Here is a 25,340-nt window from a genome sequence, read left to right on the forward strand (position 1 = left end):
TTGGGGGGGGGGGAGGGGGTGGTACCAGGGATTGGACTCAGGACTACTGAGTCACATCCCCAGCCCATTTTTGTATTTAACTTAGAGACAGGGTCTCACTGAGGTGCTTAGCACCTTGCTTGGAGTCTTGCTGTTGCTGAGGCTGGCTTTGAACTTGCAATCCTCCTGTCTCAGCCTCCCAAGCTGCTGGAATTACAGGCATGTGTCACGTGCCCGAATGGAAAATTACACATAATTTTAAACATTTTCAAGATGCTAGGCTTTACTCATAGACATGTTGTAATTGGAGCTACATAAAGATACATAAAGGACTGGGGTTATGGCTCAGTGGTAGAGCGCTTGCCTAGCATATGTGAGGGTTCAATCCTTAGCACCAGGTCAAAATACATAAATAAAGGTATTAAAAAAATCTTTAAAAAAGATATTTCTCCTAACAGGAGCCAGACCCTCTTATGGTGAATGGAGCTATCAGTTCTCAGGTCTTACTTGTATAGTTTCAGTCCCTTTCCCTTTATTCTCTCTTCTTAAATATGGACAATCAAGTTTTATCAGATGAGGAAAGGTAAACCTCTTTTTTCCTCATGAGAAATCACTAGAGAGAAAACAACCAGGAAGAAACATGACCCAAACAGGGAGAAGAGAACTTAAAAAAGAGAGACAGATAAGGTGAATTAAGTTTGTAAACAGAAACAGGATTCTATAAAAAAGAAGGAAAGGAGTTGTTGAAAATAATTTGATTGAATAATAGGGGATCTATCAGAAGATAGAGCTAAAGAATTTTTTTCAGAAGGTCCAATAAATAGGAAACTTGAGGAGTGAATAGTTATACAATGTGTAAATATAGCTGATTAAATATTTACAAATAAATTAAAAGTGTGGTACATAAAATATTTTTTATGATCAAGCTTCACTCTTTCATTGAGAAATTAAATGGTAATTTTCTTAATTGCACCAGCATGTCTATAGTATAAATTCCTGAAGGGTACACCTCAGTCTCCCCTTCCCTTTGGAGGCTGAACCCTGCCCCCAATATGCTCACACATGCTAGGCAAGGACTCTTATCACTGAGCTATACCCAGTCCCTAAACATGGAATTTAAATAAATGAAAGGGTGAAAAGTAAGTCTTAATGGTGCCAAATTGTGCTGAACAAAAATTCGGTCAGTTAGTTTCATCTATTGCTTGTTGGGTTATCTCTGCCACTTCTGACTAAAATTGATAAGCACTTTCCAATCTCAAACATGATTTACTTGGAGTTTTAAAATAGGTTGAATGTTATTCATGTGTCTATTAGGCTTGTGTTTCCACTCCTTTGTGCAAATGTTGGGTTTAATCTTTCTCAATGATTTGTTAGTGCCCATTAGTTATGTAGGGATCAGTGCCCCTTCATGTGTGCAAATATTTGTCCCTTAGTTTGCCTTTTGGGTTTTCCTTCCTACCTTTAAATCTTTCAGATGTTTAACTTATTTATTTATCCTCCCCCACTTCTTTCATCAAGGTGTGGCTTGTACAATTTGTATCTGATTTAAGACTCTTCCTAAACCAAGATTATAGAAATATTCTCATTTCATCCTCTAATATTTGTTTATTTTTATGGTTTTCTGCATTTAAAGTTTTCATCTGTTTGAACCCTCACCTCGTACCCCACCCCAGCCAGGTGGTGGGAATTGAACCCTGGGGCACTTTATCCTTGATACATTCCATTCCTTTCTATTTTTTTTTTTTTTTTTTTAATTTTGAAACAGTCACACTGAGTTACCCAGGCTGGCCTTGTACTTGGGATCCTCCTGCCTCAACCTTTTCAGTAGCTGGGATTTAGGCCTACGCCACCAAACCTGACTTACACTTTTCTTGTTGTAAGGATTTGGTAGAGATAGACTTCATTTCCAGTAATAGCTAACCAGTTTTCCTAAAATATCATTTTGACTAATGATTTTTTTTTCTTAATTTGAAGAAGAAATCAGATTCATTACATATTAAATTCCCTGTGATTTTGGTTTATTTCTGGAATCTATTTTGTTATTTAGATCTTCAGGTCCATATTATACTATGTTAGTTATTATAGTTGTAGAACTGTTTTTCATTTATATCATCTTGTTTTCAAAATTTATTTTTGTCAATTTTGGACAAATAGGTAAATAGCTGCCATTGTCCCTTTTCACTTGGAAGCTCAGTACCAATTTTGTTTGAAAAAAATTTTTTTAATGTCAAAATCTTTTTTTTTTTTGAGAGAGAGAGAGGGAGGGAGGGAGAGAGAGAATATTTTTTAATATTTATTTTTCAGTTTTCGTTGGACACAACATCTTTATTTTTATGTGGTGCTGAGGATCGAACCCAGCGCCCCGCGCATGCCAGGTGAGCGCGTTACCGCTTGAGTCACATCCCCAGCCCTCAAAATCTTTTCTATTTGGAAGCTTTTAGGATTTGGAGTTCTGAAGTGTTTTTTTTTTTTTTTGTGTGTGTGTGTGATGTCTACCCTTCTTATAAATAATATCCTTTTCTATTTTTTATGTTCTCTGTTTCTGGAAATTCTGGTAATGGGATGTTAAGCCTTGTTATTATACATGTTGGAAGTTAAACTCCACAAAGAGGAGAGTAGTAGAAGGTAAGGTAGCTAAGGGACAAGCTGTATGGCATTGCCAGGTTCTGCAGGGCCTTACAGACCATTATAAGGATGTCATAACCGGTATCTTTTGTTTTGTTTTACGTGACTTTTAAAATTGTAGTATTTCTGTTTTTCACCTTATTAACTTTATGTATGTGTATATGTATGTACGTACGTACGTACGTACTGGGGATTGAACTCAGGGGCACTCAACCACTGAGCCACATCCTCAGCCCTATTTTGTATCTTATTTAGAGATAGGGTCTCACTGACTTGTTTTGTGCCTCCATATTGCTGAGACTGGTTTTGAACTTGAAATCCTCCTGCCTCAGCCTTAGCTGCTGGGATTACAGGCGTGAGCTACTTTATCTGGCTTACTACATTTAATTTTAATTCTTGATCAGTTGAAAGTTTTAGGTTATGAAATGTCCTCCAAATAGAGATTTATTTGTGTACCAAATAAAGATTTTTATATAGGTTGGTTTAAAAAATTTTTTTAAAATTGTAGATGGACATAATATCTTTATTTTTATTTATTTTTATGCGGTGCTGAGGATCGAACCCAGGGCCTCACACATGTGAGGCAAATACTTTACCACTGAGCTACAACCCCAGCCCTATAGGTGGTTTTTATAATTATTTATTTTTTAGACAATTATTGATTTTGATTTCCATCTTTGATAATTTAAAGAATGATTACAAAATCATCAAGTTTACCACATTAAGGGAAGTAGTATAATTGCTTCATCGTCAGATTGTGGTCAAGACTATTTTTCCTTTTTGAATTTTTGAGGTGTCCATGGTCTGAATAGATAATCAATTTTTGTAACTCTTCCGTAGATTTGGTCTCTTCTCATCATATGTCCAGCTGTTTTATCATTTGGTTTATTTGATCTTTCAGGATTGAAATGGTGATTGTCGTCTTTTTAAAAATTTCTATCCAAAGGTTTTTCTTGTATTAAAAAGTTTTGGCCCCAACTACATATTATGAAGATTTTGATATACATAGGCTTATAAACATTGTATCTTTTATGATCTTGATCATTATAAAAAGTGACCTTCTTTATGCCTCCTTTATAAATGTTCTTTCATTTTGAATTCAGTGGATTTTAAAAAGGTGTTTATACTTGCCTGGTATACTTTTGTCTAACCTTTTACTTTTAACTTCTCAAAGTCTCTATTTTAGGTTTATCTCTTGTAGATCTCATGTAGTTGGATCAAGGTTAGTCTTTTGGACCCAATTTGAGATGCTACTAATCATTTACATTAATGTTGTATATTTGGTTTTATTTCTATTATATTAGTCTATTTTTGCTGTTGCTGTTACTTGTCTTTTTGCTTGATTTTCTTTTTCTTCTTTTAAACTACATGGTTTGTTTTATTTTTCTCTTATTTTGGAAGTTACGTACTGTGTTTCATTGTCTTTTTTTTTTTTTTTTTCAATCTGCTTGCTGGATATGAGAATAGGCAATCCTGCTTGTTTTCAAGCTCTATATCAATTTCTATCCTTTCAATTTTTTTTAAACCATACCTTTGTTTTGTTTATTTATTTTTATGTGGTACTGAGGATCGAATCCAGGGCCTTGCACATGTGAGGCGAGCACTCTACCGCTGAGCCACAAACCCAGCCTCATTATTCTTAAGGTATCATTGATTTGTTCTATGGTTAGTTATTTTGTATGCCACTAATATGGTTAAATGTCAAAGAAATTATAATACATCATCAGTTGTAATGTACATGCTGTTTTCAGATATATTAAATTGTGAAAAAGTATGTTTTAGAATAGATGAAGAAATAAGGTAGTTTGTAATTCTGTGGTTATAAATCTATAGCTGTAATGTACTTAAATCTTATTATTATATTCACAAAATAGATTTTTCAGAAGTGGTTGCATCTCTGATGTATTGTTACAAGTTCTTTGTTTGAAAATATCTGCCAGTGACTTTCAAAAGTGAAATGATGTTTTGGCTGGTTACAGAATTTTTGAGAAAGGTTTCCCTTAATACTCAGTAGACATTTTTCCTTGTCTTCTGGCATCTAGGATTATTCTAGTGAAGTCTGGGGCCAGCCTGACTGTTTTTTTCCCTTTGTAGGTGACCTACTTCTGCCTGGGTATTGGTAGAATTCTTTCTTTATCCTTGAAGTTCAGTAACTTCATCAGGATATATCTCTGTCTTGGTGTGATTCTCTATTACATTTTCCTGTTACATGGTAAGCCATTTAAACTGTGGACTCAAGGATACTTTCTTATATATATTTTAATATGCTTTTGTTTTTATTTTTCTTCAACAAAAATCAGTTTTATTATTGTTCATCTTCATTTCCTGTCTTCCATTTCATTTAAAAAAATGTTCCTTTGTTCTTTTCTATTGTGGTCTATATAATGCTCTCCATTATCTTTGATTTCATAAATTTGTTTTCATCAATATCAAGTCTCCTGCTTCCTGTATCTAATGTGGTTTTCATTTTGCTATGACTTCAGTACTTCATTCAGTTTTATTTATTTATGTCTGTGAGCTGCCCTTTCAACTTGTCTCATTTACTTCCCTCCTTTTAAAAAAGCCTTTTACTTCTTACAGTAGAAACAGGTAAAACCACATTGTTTTTGAGAAGATGGGTTAAAAACAGTTGCAAAGCAACTACTATCAATATTTATCTCCCAAAAACACAAAACAAGTGATTGGTAAATGGTTTTATCACATGCTGTTAGCTGTTGTGTTTTATTAATGGCGTGAGATCTGGAAAAGCCTCTTTTTTTTTTCAGGCTTTAAATGTACTTATTTTTGGACAGTTGGATAAACTTCTTTTGTACCTTTTGGAATCTGTTTTTGCCATATGCTTCTGTGTATGGGAAAGTGTTCAATGACTTTTTCCCTGTTAATCATTGAAAATCTGTTGAGGCTATCTTTTATTCAGTAAGTTACAATGTGGAATAGAGAAAATTCCTGGAAACCATGAATCACAGATTCTTTGCCATCCATGTGTACCACAATGAAAAGATTTTCTTCATGAATTTATGCTGAATGCCGATGTTCTTTGTCTTATTCTGAAGAAATGAAGGTAATCAATGACCCATGATCTTCATTCAGGGTTGAAGGAAATAGTGAAAACTGTGACTGTAAGCAAGTTGTGATTATCGAGAGAGAGACTTTCACTGTGATCTATAAAAAAAAGCTGTAAAACTTCTGTACTTTAAAGTAGCTTACCTGTTTAGGGAACAGGTTCTCCCATGAATTTTTCTTTTCTTTTTTTAAATGATGGCTAGGATACAAGTATTCTTTATGTGAGCCATTATTAGTGTTAACAAGGTTATTTCAATAGTCCTGCTTATTCAGAATGTGCTTATTCCATATTGTGAAGCAGCTGGAATTTATAGTTCAGAGCTTATCCTCAAAAATTAAAGTTGTTATAAGTATTTCTTTGGGTTCTCAAACTGTTTTGCTTGATTGTCAATAATTTGGCTTCCTAAGGTGGTATGTATTTTCAACTAATCCATTAATTCAACTAATACTTACTATCAGACTACAATAAGTCATGGGATGACATCAGTAAACAAACAAAAATCTAGGCCCTTCCAGAGCTTGCATGTTCTAGTTAAAGTAGGGAAGTTAGACAAAATTAATACTATGTGGAAAGTAAAATGGAAAGGGAATAAAATAGGGAGCTTGTAAGGATTTGGGGGTTATAATTTATAATAGGGTGACATTTCAATGAGGAATTGCATTAGATGAGAGAGTGAATAAGCACCAAGGCCCTGAAGTGGGGACTTACTTGAATTTTGGAGGAAGGTGACGAGCCCTTAGCTTAAGCCCAGAATCAGAAAATTGGAGAGAGGTGCTGTTAACTTTGAAGAGCCTTGTGGGCCATCACAGAGAAGAAATACACCACATGATTGGAATTTACATTTTTTACAAGGTTACTTTCACTGCTAGGTTGAGAACAGACTCAATAAGATTTGACAAAGCACTTCAGTGTACACATTTAAATAAACGTCTATAACTGAAATGAAAGCTTTACCAACAATATCCTTATTTTTATTTTTCTCTTAGTAAAATGAAATGCTCGTTAAATCCCAGTAGATCTGTTTCATGACTGCACAACTTATAGTTGAAAAACACTGCCAAATGAGATACAGTCTCTCATTTAACAGTAAGAGAACAAATTCTAGAGTTGTGCCTTTAATGGAAAATGAATAAAATGTAACCAAAGAATAAAAAATTAAAAATCAGTTTTCTGTGTATATCTAGCTTTAAAAAGTCAAATAATCAAATACCCATAAATCAAAAGGCCTAATAATAAAGAGCCCCATTCCCCAGAAGCAGCTGCTTTTAAAAAACCTTTTTGGTTCAGATCTCCTGGGGGCTTAACTCCATGCTTCTAAATAATATGCTGATAGTGTTTATTTTTTTGGTTTATCAACTTTAGACATTCTCTGTTGACTTCTTGCTATGACAGATGTTTTCAGTCCCACTTCTCACTACTGACCTTCCTCGTTCGACAGTCACTGACCTGGCGCCTCTCTGGGGTTCTACCCAGAAGATTAGCCTTCGCTGCAGTCCCTCTGTGAGTATTCTGCTCTTCTGCTCCCTCCACTCTGCTTATCAGTTCACATTCTTCCATCTGTCTCCATCTTTCAGAATCATGGGCAAATTAACTAGTATTTTTTTTAAAAGAATTTATAGTTAAAATTGTTTTAAATGTTTTTTAAAAATTTATTTACTTAGGTTTTTAATGGGAAGAAATGGTATACACATGAGCTTATATTAGCACTTTGAACTTGAAGACAAACTAGTAGTGTAGGCCAAAGCTCCCCCTCCTTTTGTTCTTTAAACTACCTACAATATTTGTTTTTTCAGACTGAAATATATTTACACTATTTTATCTTTTTAAGAAATTGTAAAATTTTCGCATGTTATCAGATACTCTTTCCAAAAAAAAAATTTTTTTTGTACTGGGAATTGAACTCAGGGGCACTCAACCACTATTTTGTATTTTATCAGAGACAGGGTCTCAGTGAGTTGCTTAGTGCTTGCTAAGTTGCTGAGGCTGGCTTTGAACTCTTTTGATTCTCTTGTCTCAGCCTCCTAAGCCTGCTGGGATTACAGGCGTGTGCCACCTGGCTCAAAGTAATTTAAAATAGATGTATAGCATTCTTATTTCAACTTTTACATTTTTAAAATTATAAATTACTTAAATAACTGCAGATTTTTCCTATGAAAAACAGTTTTGTGTAATAGTTGATTATTTCTCTCAGGATAAAATTTCAGTAGTGGTTATTGTTGAATCAAAGAAGATAAGCATTCTTTGAATTTCTTAATATCACTGATTGCTTTCTAGAAAAGACTTGCTTATTTGATGGAATCAACCTTCATTACAGTAAACTTCGACTTTGTACTATGTTCTTAGCATTATTGAGAACTTTAAAAAAAAGTATTTGATTCTGTTAGGTAAAAAGAAAATAAGAGCTGGATGTGGTGGTTCATGCCTGTTGTCCCAGCGACTTGGGAGACTGAGGCATGAGGACTGCAAGTTCAAAGCCAGCCTCAGCAATTTAGCAGGGCCCTAAGCAACTTAGCAAGTCCCTGTCTCAAAAAATAAAAAAGGCTGGGGGATGTCGCTCAGTAGTTAAGTGCCCCTGGGTTCAACCCACAGTATCAGAAAATAAAGAAAAAGAAAGTTTTTAAAGAAAATTACCAAAAGATCTTTACCATTTTGTAAGAGCATAATTTGCTTTTTCTTTTTCTCCTTCATCACCTTCTCCTTTTTTGATGGTACCTAGGTATCCAAAGAAGGGACTTGTGCATGCTAGGCAGATACCCTACAACTTAGCTAAATTCCTAATTCTTGCCTTTTCGTTTTTTTGGAGGGAGATGGGTTTGGACCCTTGACATTATGCTCATGCATGCTAGGCAAGCACTCTGCCACTGAACTGCTTTCTTATTATTGTTTTATTTTGAGATAGGATCTAGATAAATTGAGGAGGCTGGCTTCAGACTTGTGATCCTCTTGTCTCAGTTTCCCAAGTAGTCAGAATTACAGGCATGTACCATTAGGCTCCAGCTGACTTTCAGTTTGTTTTTTTTTTTTGGGGGTGTGTGTGTGTGTGTGTGTGTTACTGGGGATTGAAATCAGGGCACTTAACCACTGAGCTACACCCCAGCCCTTTTTTGTATTTTATTTAGAGACAGGGTCTAGTTGAGTTGCTGAGGCTGGCTTTGAATTCTCTATCCTCCTGCCTTAGCCTCTGGAGCTGTTGGGATCATAGGCATGTGCCACCATGCCTTTTTTCATTTTTTAAGTCTGTTTTTACATGTGGAACTTTTATTTTTTAAATCATCTAATCAATTTGGCTTTCCAGCATTTTATTTTCTTTTTTCTCTCTCCTTTCTTTCCTTTTTCTTCCCTCCTTCCTCCCTCCCTAGGGATTTAACCAAGGGGGCACTTTACCACTGAGTTATAGCCTCAGCCCCATTTTTATTTTTTATTTTGTGTCAGGGTCTCCTTAAATTTCTTTGACTATTCTTTTGCATTTCTCCTTGATTACTGGGGTGACAGCTTTGGCCACCCTGCTACCTCCTGTGTTTTCTGTAGATGACTTAGAAAGATGGTTCTCATTCCTAAAATTAGATAACACAGTGAATATTTTAAAGATAGCTTTGAATTTGAAGGTGTAGGGGTTATGGAAAAGTTTGTTTGAGAAAGTTGACGGCATCTGCTTTAGAAATTGGCCTTTGGCTTGTTTAGAAAATCCATTATGCCCAGCAGCTCCAGAGGCTTAGGCCTGAGGATCCCAAGTTAAAGACCAGCCTCAGCAACCTGAAGAGACCCTGACTCAAAATAAAAGAGTTAAGGATGTGGCTCAGTGGCAAAGCACCATTGGGTTCAATCCCTGTACTAAAAGACAAAAAGAAAGAAAATCCAAATGATAATTATGATAAATGATAATTTAGATTTTGGATTATTGCAGCCTCTATATGACCAGTCACTTGCCTTATACCATAGAAGGTGCTAAATTATTAGATACCTCAATGAAAGTATTTTATAATGAGTAAAAACGTTGTAGAGATGAGATATAACTCATTGCTTTGGGTAACCTGACCAAACTAGTCTTTCCACTGAAAGGGGTTGAGACTTAAGTTTTCTCCTGATGAGTCAGGAGGAATTTCTCACCTTTGGCATAATCCCATTAGAAACTTCTACTGGTTATAGTTAAGGAGGGGGAGATTAATTTACTTAATGACTAAGGAAACTTTAGTAACATTTAGATTATTTATAAGTAGCAACATATTTAAATGCTTTTTTAAAAAAACCCGCACCTTAAAAAAACAAAATGCCTAAATGGCAATGTACTAGGCAACATAGTGAAAAAAGTTACACTGGAAAGAAAGAAATTGATTACTCAGATGATTCAATTATTTGAAAAGATCCTTATTTTCAGTGGTCTTTAAAATCCTTAACTGTAAAAATGTTTTGAATATGTAATGTATTATAAAGGTTTTGAATTTTAGAAATAATGTCTTTTCCTGAGAGGTTACTTAATGGTAGAAAGAGAATAATCTTACTCTGATTTTACCGGACAGAGTTACTTTTGGTTTTGGTGCGTTTTAGTCCCTTTTAAAATAGTGCATTTTAAAAAAAGTAATATGTATGTTACGCTGCTTGTTTATATAAACATTTCTCATGGTTTTGATGCAGTGTTGTCTTCATTGTCATTTGTAATGCAGCACAAGAAAGAGTCTATCAAAGTGGCAATCACATTGGTTTCTCATTTAGATTTTTAAAACAAGTTGGCATACTCCTGTAATCCTAGTGATTCTGGAGGCTGACACCAGAGGATCTCAAGTTCAAAACTAGCCTCAGCAATTTAGGAATGCCCTAAGCAATTTAGTGAGACCCTGTCTCAAAATAAAAAGATGTGAGGATGTAGTTCACTGGTAAAGTGCCCCTGGGTTCAGTCCCTCGTAAACCACCCCCCCCACCAAAAAAAAAAAAAAGGTTGAATAAGTCTATAAGCTGTTTCAGGGTTATCTCATGAGTTCTTGGTACCTCACAAATAAATTGTTCTGTATCAGAAGCCAAAGCTTTGATATAGCAGAATGAATAAGGAAGTCAAGAAGCAAGCATGATAGCATCCTATTATCTTATTTCAGCACCTTCACTCTCACAGTCAGGGTGCAGGGCAGAGAATCCATCCCAGAATCTTAGACATTACTGTATCTTTGTTAGTGAAAATACTGTTAATTCATTTGACATTTATTATGTCCACTAAACCACTCAACTCAGGGGAGAGATTTTAGTGTACATAAAGTACTAAAAGTGCTTTTGCAGAAAACTAGCATTCTGGAAAACAAAATAATTGTAAAGGTACATTTGCTTAAAAAATTGATTTGATCTGGGCATGGTGGTGCACACCTGTAATCCTAGTCGCTCAGGAGTCTAAAATAGGAAGATCGCAAGTTTGAGGCCAGCCTCAGCAGTGTAGTGAGACTTTGTCTCAAAATAAAAATTAAAAATGGCTGGGGATGTTGCTCAGTGGTAGTACCCTGGGGTTAATCCCTTGTACCACCACCAAAAGAATAAAAAATAAAAAATAAATAAAATAATTTTTTTTTTAAGCTTGGTTTGTTTGGTTCACTTCTTCCCTCCCCCTCCCGGTGTCCCTGCCTCCCTCTCTTCCATTCATCCATAAAACAAGTTTGGTTAATTGTTTTATGCTGGTTCTTGTTCTGGTTCTCAGTGGGGAGAACCAGACTGACCATCATTATTCTAGTCCAGGCTTTGAGTTACCACTTTGTGAAATGATGGCTTGCAACTTTGGTGGAATTTCATATCATTTCCTAAACTAAGAATTTTGTTTTTGTGATCCATTTGGAGTTACTTTGTGTGTGTAACATGGGGATTGACAGTGTTAGTGTACTAACACTGTACACAGACGAAAATGGGCCTTTCATCTAGGGAGAAGCTCCACAGAAAGCAAAGGAGAAAGGGTTCCTACAGAAGAAAGAGAAGGGCTTTCTAGGTCATACTAAGGCAAGGAGGGCAAATGTCTCATTGTGTATGTGTGTTTTTGGCTGGTATGCTTGCTGAATACAGTATTGAGAAATTTTATGATTTGTAGTAATGGTGTCATCTTTGGGTGTGGGCCACATCAAAAGCTTAAGGGTAGGATCAGCTGTTCAAGGGGATAGAAAGACACTTGGTTTCCATCTAGTGTGCTCCACATTTGTCTAATTTACATGTTGTATTCATTCTTTTTGGTTGTAGTAAGATACAATGAAATACATATAACATAAAATTTACTATTTTAAATGTATGGTTCAGTGGCATTGAGTTCATCCACATTTTTGTACAGCTGTCACCACTGTTTTTCCAGAACTTTTTCATGATCCTCATAAAACTCTGTACCCATAAAATAATAACTCTCCATCTTCCTCTATCCTCAGTCCCTGGCAACCCCCATTCTATTTCCTATTTTATGAATTTGATTACTGTTGGGTACTTTGTGTAAGTAGAAACATATAATATTTGTCTTTTTGTGTCTTTCTGTTACCTAACTTCATCCATGTTGTAGAATGTATCATATTTCATCCCTTTTAAAATCTGGAATAATATTCCATTGTATGTATATATTTAGTTTATCAATTCATTTGTTAATGGTGCTTGTGTTGTTTCTACATTTTGGCTGCTGTTACTAATGTTGTTGTGAACATAGTTGTACAAATATCTGTTTGAGCCCATGCTTTTAATTATTTTGGATATATAACCTGATTGGAATTGCACGATCATATGGTAGGTAATTAATTCTGTGTTTAATTTTTTTGAGGATATACTGTACTGCCTTCCACAATTGCTGCAGCATTTTATATTCCCATCATTAGTATATAAGGCTTTCAGTTTCTCTACATTTCGTCAATGCTTGTTAACTTCTGTGTGTGTATGTTTAATAATAATCATCTTAATGGGTGTGAAATGATATCTTATTGTGGTTTTGATTTGCCTTTCCCTGATGAGTCTTTTCCTTTTTCTTTTTTGATACTAGTGATTAAACCTAGGAGCATTCTGCTTCTGAGCTAAGAAATGGGGAAATGTATACAAAAAGAGATAAGATGAAAAGGGTGTTATATTTTGAAGGCAGCTCATAGAGGACTTTGAATACTGTATTAATTACCGAAACTATGTCTAGTAAAGGTTATTCTAGTGGCCATTTGTAGGATGGATTGTTAGGGAAGACACTTGGAGAACAGGCATCAATAGGTGTGGATATAGGGTATAAGGAAGAGATCAGTAGGTGGTGATTGCCAGATTCAAGGTTGGGTGACTGAAGGGAAATAATTGAAAAAGAGTGAAATTGAGGGGCTGGAGTTGTGGCTCAGTGGCAGAGCACTTGCCTAGCATGCATGAGGCACTGAGTTCGATCCCCAGCACCACATGAAAATAAACAAATAAAATAAAGGTACTGTGTCTATCTTACAACTAAAAATAAAAAAATAAAAAAAAAACTCTTAAAAAAAAGAGTGAAATTGAATAACAGGTTTAAGGGGGAGGATGATTTAGGTTGAGTTTCTGGTAAGACAATCACTACTGGGAAATGATTTTTAGGGCTTTTGAAAGATAAAATTGGAAGTTATCCTATATAGAAGGTAAAATTTTTGAAGTCTTTGAGTGTAAGTGCCTGGAGGAAGATTGTTGAACAAATAGAAGACAAGGAAAATGAACCTTTAAACACTGAAAAGATGTGTTCAGGGAGGAAGGAGAAAACCAGGAGTGAAAGATGAGAGTCTCCAAAGCTTAAGTAAGGAAGGAATGAAGGGATTCATAAGCCCAGAATGTTTTCAGGGTGTCAGTAATTCAGAGGAGAGGATAAGGATTGAAGTGTAATTAAGATTTTGGAAGTGTATGCAACCCGAGATATGAAAAATTGTGTTCTATATGTGTAATATGAATTATAATGCATTCTGCTGTCATATAACACATTAGAATAAAAAAAATTTGGAGAAGGGTCTGTCTGAGGAATTTGACAGAGAATCTAAAAGGCTTTTAAAAATTATGATAAAATTACATAATTTTATGATAAATTTACATAATTATGAGTACTTTGTAAGTGTGCAGTTCAGTGGCACATTAAACATCACATTGTACAACTATCATCATCTAGAAAGATTTTTGGATAGAGGGTATGCTTTGATAAAAGTGTTGCTTAAATTTTTTTTTGTTTGTTTGGTGAGTTGTTGAGCTGTTGTTTTTCCCATCTTATTCTGAAAGTGGTTTATGGTAGTTTATTAGGAATTCTTGGAATATGTCAATATCCCTATGTGCTCCCACTTTAAAGATTTTGTAAACTACTATCATGCACCCATGTCATTATCTTTTCCCTTACCCCGTGTACATTTTTTTATTAGGAAGTCATCACCAGTTAATATGTATTTGTTTGTGTATCTTCTTTTTTTTAAATATTTTAATATTTATTTTTTAGTTTTCGGAGGACACAACATCTTTGTTTGTATGTGGTGCTGAGGATTGAACCCGGGCCGCACGCATGCCAGGGAGCGCGCTACCGCTTGAGCCACATCCCCAGCCCCTGTGTATCTTCTTTATTGCTGTATTCCCAAACCTGACACATACTATCAATAAATAATTTTTGAATAAGTAAATTCAAACAAATTGACAGCAATTAGGAATGAGAACAAAAGGCAAAAAAAAAAAAAAATGAGTAGAGTCAAAGTATTTGTTAGGATTATAAAAAAAAAAAATACATGCCAAGTAATTCTGTGGACCTATTGCTGGTGTAAATAGGCTCTTCTAAGCTTTCTCACAGCCAGACTGCAGAGGCAGATTTAATCGATTACACAATTCATGGTGAGGATAAGATACAAAAAAAAAAAAAAAACTACATTCTCTGAAAAAGCCTAAATATTACTAAAAGCCTAAATATTACTAAAATATTACTAAAATAGAAATAATTCTATTTCTCCTGAATGCCCTCCCTCACAATATCCTCAAAAAGCATCCTTAGAGTAAACGCAGAAGACCACCTTTAATATGAGTAGAAGACAGTGGGAATAGTTTTATTTTAAGATAAAACCTATAGCGATGTTTTGAAAGGAAGGGAAGGATGTCGGGCAGGTGACAAGATGGATATTTACACTGAATGGACAGATAAAAGGAATGGTTGAGGACTGGGGTTGTGGCTCAGTGGTAGAACACTTGACTAGCATGTATTAGGCAATGGGTTCGATTCTCAGTACCACATAAATAAATAAATGTCCATTGACAACTAAAAAAATATTAAAAAAAAGGAATGGTTGATGATGACTAACCTTGAACCTGGATGATTGGTTCAGGAAAGGGTAGCCTTGGTAAGGGAAGGAATGTGTGGGTTGAGTATAATAAACTCAGTGCCCCTTTTGGCATGGAATAGCCTTTTCTTTTCTTTTTGTAGTGGGAACGAGAACAAGGTCTTTGAATTCTAGGCAAGTCTCTACCACTGTATCCCCAGCCCTGAAATAACTTTATTTTCTGATTGTAAAAATATGTCAGGCTTTTTTTTTTTTTTTTTTTTTTTTTTTTTGGTGGTGCTGGGGATTGAACCCCAGGGCCTTGTGCATACAAGGCAAGCACTCTACCAACTGAGCTATAACCTCAACCCTAGGACAGGCTTTTAAAAAAACACATCTAGGCTGGTGTGTGGTGGTGCACTGTAATCCCAGTGGCTTGAGAGGCTGAGGCAGGAGGATCACTAGTTCAAAGACAGCCTCATCAATGGCAAGGAGGCTAGGCAACTCAGTGAGACCTTGTCTCTAAATATAAAAATAGGGCTGGGGATGTGGCTCAGTGGTTGAGTGCCCCTGAGTTCAATCCCTGGCACCCCCTCCCCCAAAAATCTATGTAACAATTTACCAAGCATTTCTCCCACTATTAAAAAAAAATTAAACGAGTTATTTAATTATTTAACATTATTAAACTTACCAGTGAGCACATTTTCTGTTTTTTGGTACCAGGGATTGAACCCAAGGGTACTTAACCACGAAGCCATATCCCTAGCCGTACCCACTCCCTTTTAAAAGTATTTTTATTAGTTGTTCATGAACTTTTTAAAAAATTTAATTTGTTTGTATGTGGTGCTGAGAATCGAACCCAGTGCCTCACACATGCTAGGCAAGCGCTCTACTGCTGAGCCACAATCCCAGCCCTCCCCAGCCCTTTTTAGTATTTTATAAGAGACAGGATCTTCCCAAATTGTTGAGGCTGGCTTTGTACTTGTGATCCTCCTGCCTCAGCCTCCCAAGTCACTGGGATTACAGGTGTGTGCCACCACGCCCATCAGTGGGATCTATTAATACTGTATGATCAGATAGGAATTATATTTGCATTCTGTACTGTAATGGATATGTGCTTTAATGTAAAACAATAGAACAATATTTAAAAGACACATAGCAGATGCAAACAGTATCAACAAATAAAATAATGAATTGTAGATTTACCTAAGTCACTGTGGCTGTGAAGTAAATGAGAATTATTTGATGGAATGAAGTGGTTCAGCCTGTATCAATTCAGTTTGTCCTATTGGATAATCATTTTCTTAAGGTTCCAGAAAGGGATTGTTATGAGCAACCTTACAGAGCAACAGAATTAAAAACCTACAGCTCCTCAGAATTCCTTTTATTGTATTTACCCCCCATTTTGGGGTTGGGTTGGGGTGGGGTTTGAGTAGTAGGGATTGAATACAGAGGCACTTAATCCCTGAGCCACATCCCCAGCCCTTTTTATTTTTTATTTTGAGATAGGATTTCACTAAGTTGCATAGGGCCTCTAAGTTGGGGAGGCTTTCCTTGAATTTGGTATCCTTCTGTCAGCCCCCTAATCTGCTGGAATTATAGGCCTGTGCCACTGCATCTGGCTGTTGTATTCCCATACAACCCACCATAACATGAGTTGTGCTTACCTTGAATTTTTGAATTTTGTCTTCCTTTGCATGTCATGATGGCCTTAGTTGCAACAAATTATTTTGTAACCTTGATCTAAAGCTTCTCTTAATAATTTGGCACGAAGTATTTGTGATTCCTTTCTTCTTCCTCCCACTAAAAAATTATCTTCAAATTGAACAAGATTCTTGGTATGAAGTTCTTTATTATGTGATGGGCTTTTCAGTCTTTTCACTGTTTACTCAATACAGAGTCCTTAGTAACATCCAAGATTTTCTCCCATTATCAATTTCTTCAAAATTTTCAAAGTCAGCAACAAATTGAGAAACCAAATTTTTAGGCAGTTCCTTCATTTTTTTCATTTGGATGAAATCAAGTTTCATTTTAGTATTATAGCACTTATAATGCCTGTCTTCTTCAGATCCTGCATCAGAAATTGTATCAATAATAAATAGTAAATATTTTAAGGTTGTGACATAGGTTGCAACATACTTTGCAATACTACTGTATTTATCAGGAAACAAAAAAGACTATAAATTCAGTAGTACCAAAAGGTTGTTCCAAGACATTTTTCTTATCAAAATGAGCCTTGTTTGCTTTCTTTGTATATTCTTTGGATGCTAACTTAGCTCCTAAAAATGAAAAACCTTGCTAGGTGCAGTTGCCTGTAATCCAAGAGCTCAGGAGGCTGAGGATCTCTAGTTCAGAGCCAGCTTCAGCAACTTAGGGAGGCTAAGGAACTCGGTGAGACCATGTCTCTAAATGAAATACAAAAAGGACTGGGGATGTGGCCAGTGGTTAAGCACCCCTGGGTTCAATCCCTGGTACCAAAAAGACAAAAAACCTTCTTGTTTGTACCCAGACAGTTCTGTTTGAGTCTCATATCAGTGCATTCTTCAACACTTAGTCTTAAGTATTGTGGTATGGTGGGGTTTATACCCAGTACACCAAGAAAGGCTTTTAGTTAATCTCCTGTAGTTAAAAGCAGCGATAGCCTGATATTCTGTCTTAATGATGGCTTATCCTTAAGATGGTGTTCCTTAAAGGAAAAAGAAATCCATTCTTGTTGAAATTATAAATTTGCTTTCCAATATTTCCATCTTTACTAATATAGTTTTCTGTGGTTCACTGGGAAAATTTGTTGCAGCCTTGAAATCAACAGACAATGTATTTCCAGTGATATTTAATTTAAGCATTCTTGCAGTTACAAACCTCTCAATTCTGAGTTTGCTTTGTAACTCAGTGTTTCCACTTAATTCTCTTCTTCCATTTCCACCTTCATCACAAAGAAGATACCGATTGCTATACTCACAGTGCTAGTGGCATCCATGCTGATTGTTGGACAAAGAGGTTATCCATAGTTTTCAGAAAAACACCATGCTCAAGTTGTCATGATCTTGGTTTTTATTTCTCTTGCATAGGAATGAACAATCTTAGGTGTGGTCAAGGGGGATTTTCTCATAGTCAAGCTTTGATATTCTAGTTGCCTTATCTTATGTATGTATGTATGTATGTATGTATGTATGTATGTATGTATCAGGGATTGAACTCAGGGGCACTTGACCACTGAGCCACATCCCCAGCCCTATTTTTGTGTTTTTTTTTGAGAGACAGGGTCTTACTGAGTTGCTAGAGCCTCACTTTTGCTGAGGCTGGCTTTGAACTCAACATTCTCCTGTCTCAGCCTCTCAAGCCACTGGGATTACAGGTGTGCACTACCACACCCGGCTAGGTTTCCTTATCTTGATAAATTTTATTGCTTCCAACTTTTTTCTTTGTATTTCCTTTTCAGGTGTCTTATTAGGTTCACCTGTGTTTTCACAGGACAATCATTTTCTCTGAAGCCATTGTGGAAAAGATGATCACTATAATGTATAACATGCCTTTCAGGAAAGGTTATATTGCACACAGATTATTTCTGATCATGTACCAAGTCTCTTTTTGCTAATGTGATTTTAAGGAGAAAAAAGAAACACATGCAAATAAATAATGGTTTGAATTAGAGAACGGTAATATTAATGTCAATTTCAGGGGAGGATTTGACAGTCATACCTGTTCTTCCCCTCTGGAAGAAATCTTGGATTATAACTGGCATGGCCTGCTTTAGGTTCTTTTCTCTCCTAAGTCTAGAGATGGATTGGGCCTACTCAGAGGAAGTAGTAGATGAATGAGGAATTGACACTGTTCCGAAGCATGCATTTTGTGAGGTAGAAAGTCTTACGTTTACTTTATGCATTGACTGTTTTTGTATTTTCTTTAAGTGAATCCACTTGAACTAAAAATAGATTAACTCAGTCATGTTAGAAGTACTTGTTTCCTATATTTTTTTTGGTACCAAGGATTGACCCTAGGGGTACTTAACCCCTGAGCTACTTTCACAGCCTTTATATATACATATTTTTTTCTATCTTTCTTTTTTTTTTTTTTTTTTAATTGTTTTAGGTGGACACAATATTTTTATGTGGTGCTAAGGATCAAACCCAGTGCCTCACGCATGCCAGGCGAGTGTGCTACCACTTGAGCCACATCCCCAACCTTTTATATTTTATTTAGAGACAGGGTCTTCCTGAGTTGCTAAGTGCCTGCCTAATATGCTGTGGCTGGGTTTGAACTCTCAATCTCCTGCCTCATGCTTCCGAGTTTCTGGTATCACAGGTGTGTACGACTATGTCCAAGGAAACTGTCATTCTGATATATATGAGTTTTGAGTTTGCATGTCATGCTTAGCCAGCCTTGGCAATTTAATATGAGTCCTATCAAAATAAAAAAGACTGGTGATGTAGCTCAGTGGTAACATGCCCCTGGGTTCAATCCCTAGTATTGTAATCAATAAACAACCCTAGAAGTAACCCCCCCACACACACACACAAGCTATCACAGATGCTAGGCAGGTGCTCTACCACTGAGCCTTTCTTTTCCCAAGCCCCACCACAAGTAATTTTGATGTATGATATAATTTAGATTTTGAGTTTTCTTCCCTCTCCCCAAATGGTAAATTCTGAAAATTCCCAAAGAGCATACTTCTGCCCAGCATATTAGATTATCATCTGCTTTTTTTTGGTACTTACCTATTTTGTTTTAATTATTCAGTTGTAAAAATTGTAAAGCTTTCTATTTCCTTTTGAATCTGTTACATTCCTGATGTCAAAGGAGGGTAGAAATGCTCTGGATGAAACCTGGTATACATACCAATATCCTGAGTAAAATTTTAGCAAGTTGAAACCAGAAGAAAGTAAATGAACAATGGGATTCTGTTTGGGAATGCTAAAGAAATTATAACTAGCTGTAGTAATACAACTTATGTATTAAACAAACAGCTCCTTGGTTGTGGATCAGTAAGAAATATATATCATTTTTAAGAATTTGGATTCCCTCTGGACAATAAAAATAGTACAAAACAAACAAAAACCTAACGTAGAACCTATGGAAAGACTGAAACTGTTTTAATAAGATAAATAATAGTCATTGGAACCCAACAGTAATTCATGTGGATAAATAATTTTTAAATTTATATTTATTGTATAAGTTTATATATGGTTGGTAAGCAAGTTAGAGATATTCCTTTTAAAAGTCAGATATAATAAAAGGATTTGTATCACCACTGCTGTTTATATGTTTTGGGTAGCATTCTAGGTGTTTCAGGGAAACGAGACAAAAACAAGACGCTGGGCGCCATGGGACATGCCTGTGATCCCAGTGGCTTGGGAGGCGGAGGCAGGAGGATCACGAGTTCAAAGCCAGCCTCAGCAATTTGGTGAGACCCTGTCTCAAAATAAAAAAATAGACAGGGCTGGGAATGTGGTTCAGTGGTTAAGTACCCCTGGATTCAATACCTGCTAACCCCCACCCCCCAAAAAAGAAAAGCCACACAACCTATTTTTATTTTATAAATATTTTTAAAAAGACTCATCACCAGTAAATTCTTCTTTTTTTCTATTTACCTACTAATAAGCTTTCTTATCCACCAACTAGTATTATAGAAAATTTGGAGAAATTTAGGGAGGTTACTTTAAAAAAAAATCTTTATTTTTATTTATCTATTTTTTTAATGTGGTGCTGAGGATTGAATCTAGGTCCTCACGCATGTGAAGCAAGTGCTCTACCACTGAGCCACAACCCCAGCCCTAGGGAGGTTATTTTTAAAAGAATATTTATTTATTGTGCTGTGGATCCTAGTGAAGCCCTCTGTCACTGAGCTATACCCCAACCTGGGAGTTTTAATAGTTTTGTTTGGTATCCTTTCTAGGTGCTCTATATTCAGTTTAGATATTTATGTATAACAAATGAAAAAAATAGGACTAGCAATTTGGGTTATTTTAGTTTTTTGATAGATTTTAAAATAATTTCTGTACTTTATAAAGAAATGTTATTATTGGTAAACAGGTCAGGTCTGAAAGTAAGCCAAAATTCACTGCTGTAGTGCAGACATGCAGTGAGTTTAGTTAGATGACCTGTCTAAGATTTAGCAAAGGCTAATGCCGTAGCACAACTGGTTAATCATATTTGGGATAGGTGGAAAGGAGCTACATTTAGATCTTTATGTTTAAATAAATTATCAAAGGATTTTGTATTTATTGAATGTTTACCGTGTGTCAGGTACTGGGTGAGCACTGTCTCTATGAATGTGTTCCTCAGACAGACCTTAGTAGGTAGGCCTGGCTCTGGCCAAACAACTAGCCAGTCATTGAATTAAAAGAGGAGATCACTACAAGAATGCATTCAAGAATATTTTAGTCTGGAGTTGAGGGAGGAGTGGGGCTTTTTTATCTAAGCATAACAACCCAAAATGCCATGAAGATAGGCTTTTTAAAAAAAATTAAATGGCTTGAACTTTGTTTAACAAAAATTGAGAAGTATAAAAGATAAAACAAGTCAGGGATGTTTTAAAGCAGAAATGGCACTGTATAAATACTCAAAATGCTTGAGAAGCTCATTCAAGAAGAAAAAACTTATCAATGTAAAAATGGGCAAAAATATAAATAAATTAAAAAAGTAAAGTGCATGAAAGGAATATAAATTGGCAATGGGAAAAGAGCATTGATAAGGCTGTAGGGAAGGTAGGTATCTACATTGTTTCTGGGAATATAAATTAAACTTTTAGTGAGTTGATAGCTGTGTTCTTTTGACTCAATTCAATTTATAAGAGTTTATATGCTAGGTATATTTGAACAGATGTTCAAGGAATAGAGACATTCTATGGAAATATTACTTATAGTTGAAAAAAAGGTCAAATGTTCAAACCACCATGAGTGGCCATAAGATATAAAATAGCATGAGTCCATTTAAAAAATATGATATGGTAGTATAACCATAGAAGACATAGCAAATTGTTAGTAGTGGCTATCTTGGAGGGCAATAAAATTGTGTTAACTCCTTACATTTTTGTTTTCATATGTTATTTTAGGATAAATAGTTTTTTATATAATTAAATAATCAAACAGGAAGCTGAAAAATATCCTACCACATAGTAATAAATAACTATCACCTACATTTGGCCAACATCTTTGCAGGTATCTTTTTAATGCATATGTATTTGCAGGTAAAAACATGAGGTTATGGGCTGGGGCAGGGGCTCAGTGGTAGAGCACTTGCCTAGCATGCGAGAGGCACTGGGTTCATCCTCAGCACCACATAAAAATAAATAAAATAAAGGCATTCTATCCATCTACTATTACTACTACTACTACTACTACTACTACTACTAATAATAATAATAATAATGAAAAAGAAAGAAAAAAACAAAAAACGGGGGCTAAGATCAAGTGTAGAAATGTGGGATTATAATATGCATGCCATTTAAAATGTTAAAAATTAATTTGGTTGCATTGAACTAAAAAAACTAAGGCAATATAAAAAAATTGAACTTTAGATAGACATTTACCTTCTTGTGATTATTCCTTACAAGAATCCTAAACACCACCTGCCTATAATCCCAGTGATTTGGGAGGCTGAGACAGGAGGATCACAAGTTTGAGGCCAGCTAGAACTTCAGAATTAAAAACAACAATGACAAACAAATAAAACCTGGGGGGGGGGGGTGCTGCTGAGGATGCAGCTTTGTGGTAGAGCACCTCTGAATTTAATCCCCAGTACTGGGGGAAAAGTTAAGAGGGAAAAAAACGTAAAATACAAAACCTTTAAATAGTTTTGAGACTATATGGATAAAATGCACTGATACATTGAGGTCTATGATGAGGGAATAAATATATACAGTTTTGTCTTTAGGGTTTCCTGTTGTAGGTTTTCTTTTAAAAAGACATTATATTCCTGTATTGTTTTTAAATGTAAGCATATATTTATTTTACTTTGTGTGTTTGTCATATTGTGGGTTGAACCTAGTGCCTCAGGCATACTAGGCAGGTGCTCTACCACTGAGCTACATTCCCCTGCCCATGTTTCTGTAATTCCGTTGAAATCATTTTTTTTTTTTGAAGTTTTCATGGAGATACACACACACACACACACACACACACACACACAATATTAGGTGATTGAAGTGAATTGACATGGAGATTCAAGAACTTCATTATTATGCTAGGAGAATTTTGAATGTGAATTTTTTCATGCAATTGTGTATAAGAAGGGATGGTAAGAGGTATAAATTTCACTTGGAGATTGCTGAAATCATGGAGTAGGTATATAGAGTAACTTACCTAGTTTTTTTTAATATTAATTTTTTCGTTGGACACGATATCTTTATTTTAATGTGGTGCTGAGGATCGAACCCAGGGCCTTGCACATACAGGTGAGTGCCCCACCGCTGAGCCACAACCCCAGCCCCAGCTTTCCTAGTTTTATCGCACACAAGAGTTGCTAAGGAGATAAGAGCCTTTTGAAAAATTTATAATTAGGAACCTTAGTTTAATTTGAGCAATATTTTAGAAAATATGGATGAAGTAGAGTGATCAACAGTTCTTGCCCCCATTCCCCCACCCTGAGGCTGGTCATATCCCTGCATCCTTGGCTGAGAATCCCTGGGTGATATGGTTGAGAGAGGAAAGTTGAGAACTGCTGTTAAACAGCATTGGAGGGGAAACTGGCTAGAGACCAGCTAGGATGTAAACTTAAAAATATGACTCTGAAGGATCCGAAGGGAATTGAACTAAAGCTTAGCAAAAAAGAAAATTTTGACTGTAAACCAAGTTTATGGGAGGGCAGAAGTGGTACCAGGTGTGGAAAAACACCAGAATCCTGTTCCAGCCTCCCTTCCTTGTTGTTTCCTTTTGCTTATTTCCCATTTTGGCTTCATTTTCTCAAATCACCTTTCTCTCCCTGAGATTTCAGCTGTGGCTCATGGAAGTCCCCAGGCTTTAATAGTACTGTTCCCCAAGGGCAGTACTCTCCTTCTTTAATTCCAGTTTGGAAAGTCCTCTAGAAGAACTCATTCCCTCATTGCTATGGTTCAGAGATGTGGGGGCCTTGTAGCAATTCCCACTAGAAACAAAGTAGTTGGAGTTAATGTTTGAAGGTGGGTAGTATTATTCAAAGAGGTATACTAAGCCATGAGCTTGTTCTCATTGGTACTGGGATTTAATTCAGGGGCACTCCACCACTGAGCCACATTCCCTAGCCCTATTTTCTATTTTATTAGAGACAGGGTCTCACTGAGTTGCTGAGGGCCTCGATAAACAACTGAGGCTAGTTTTGAACTCATGATTCTCCTACCTCAGCCTTCCAAGCCTCTGGGATTCTGCGCCTGGCTTACTGAGTAGTTTTAAAAGCAGAAAATGGACAACTAACATTCAGTATACCCTAAGATGGCCCTATTTTGCACATACAGTATTCCATCTGTTTTGCAACTTTGCTATGGGTGAGGAAAAATGAGGCTTAAAAAAAGAAAAAGAAAAAGAAAGAACTTGTTTAAGTTGACGAGGCTAGTGGGAAAATTGGAATTCAAACCCAGGTTCGTCTGACATAATACCATGTGTGGTGCCTTGTATCTTGGTCCACATTTTCTATTGTGAAGTGAAATTCAGACGTCCCCAAACATTTAATCTGTTTATTTCTATAAAATAGGTGGGATCAAGGTTGATGTTTATATAAAACTATAGAATACATTGTTAGATTATAATTTCTTTTGTTTGTTTTTTCCTGGTGCTGGGGATTGAACCCAGAGCCTTGTGCATGTAAAGCAAGTACTATACCAACTGAGTTTTATCCCCAGTTCATAGGTTATAATTTCTGCCCTGAGGAATTCCTGCTGCAGCAGATGTTGGCAGCGATGTGTTAATTATGCTACTGTATATAAGCACAAATAGTAATACACTTAGGACTTAATATTAATGAACCCTTAATATATATGTATATCTATATTTTAATTGTTTTAGATGTCAGTGGACCTTTATTTTATTTATTTTCATTTATTTATATGCAGTGCTGAGAATCGAATCCAGTGCCTCACACATGCTATGCAAGTACTTTACATACAACTGAGCCACAACCCCAGCCCATAACCCTTAATATTAAGGTGTTTGAGGTAATACATTGCAGGAAGATATAAGCAGGGTGAAATATGGCAGGTAGCGGAATGTCTAAGTGTTATTCTAGGAATGTGATTCTGCATTTTGCTTAGCAAATCCTTTTGAAAGCATATTGACAAAAATCTTTACAAGATAAAGATCTCTGATCTGTATTATTTGTTTTTGAAATGCAGTAAAAGAAATTCATGTGGGTTGAAAGTGTTTTTGATTAGGAAATTAGCTAACCCTAGCCCATCACTTGGTGTAGAGAAATAAAAATTCTAATTTATGTAGACTTTTAAAATTGACTAGAAATCTGTAAAGATTAGATTGATGGACTTTTGGGGCGGGGGA

At 35.8% G+C, this 25,340-nt stretch overlaps 1 long non-coding RNA gene across 9 annotated transcripts in view; it reads left to right on the forward strand.

Annotated features, from left to right (window-relative positions):
* LOC107159413 overlaps window positions 1–25,340 on the forward strand; it is a 55,153-nt gene that overhangs the window by 9,101 nt on the left and 20,712 nt on the right. For 2 of the 9 annotated variants that reach the window (XR_007345698.1, XR_007345696.1), the window contains exons 1-3: window positions 2,890–4,248; window positions 4,699–4,816; window positions 5,370–7,168. This is a non-coding gene — a long non-coding RNA (uncharacterized LOC107159413). Of the gene's footprint in view, window positions 1–2,889; window positions 4,249–4,698; window positions 4,817–5,369; window positions 7,169–25,340 lie in introns of those variants that run through there. The other 7 variants (XR_001505755.2, XR_007345699.1, XR_007345700.1 and 4 more) reach the window with 7 other exon arrangements.

Source organism: Marmota marmota, unplaced genomic scaffold, assembly GCF_001458135.2.
Source record: "Marmota marmota marmota unplaced genomic scaffold, marMar, whole genome shotgun sequence".
Classification (NCBI taxonomy): Eukaryota; Metazoa; Chordata; class Mammalia; order Rodentia; family Sciuridae; genus Marmota; species Marmota marmota.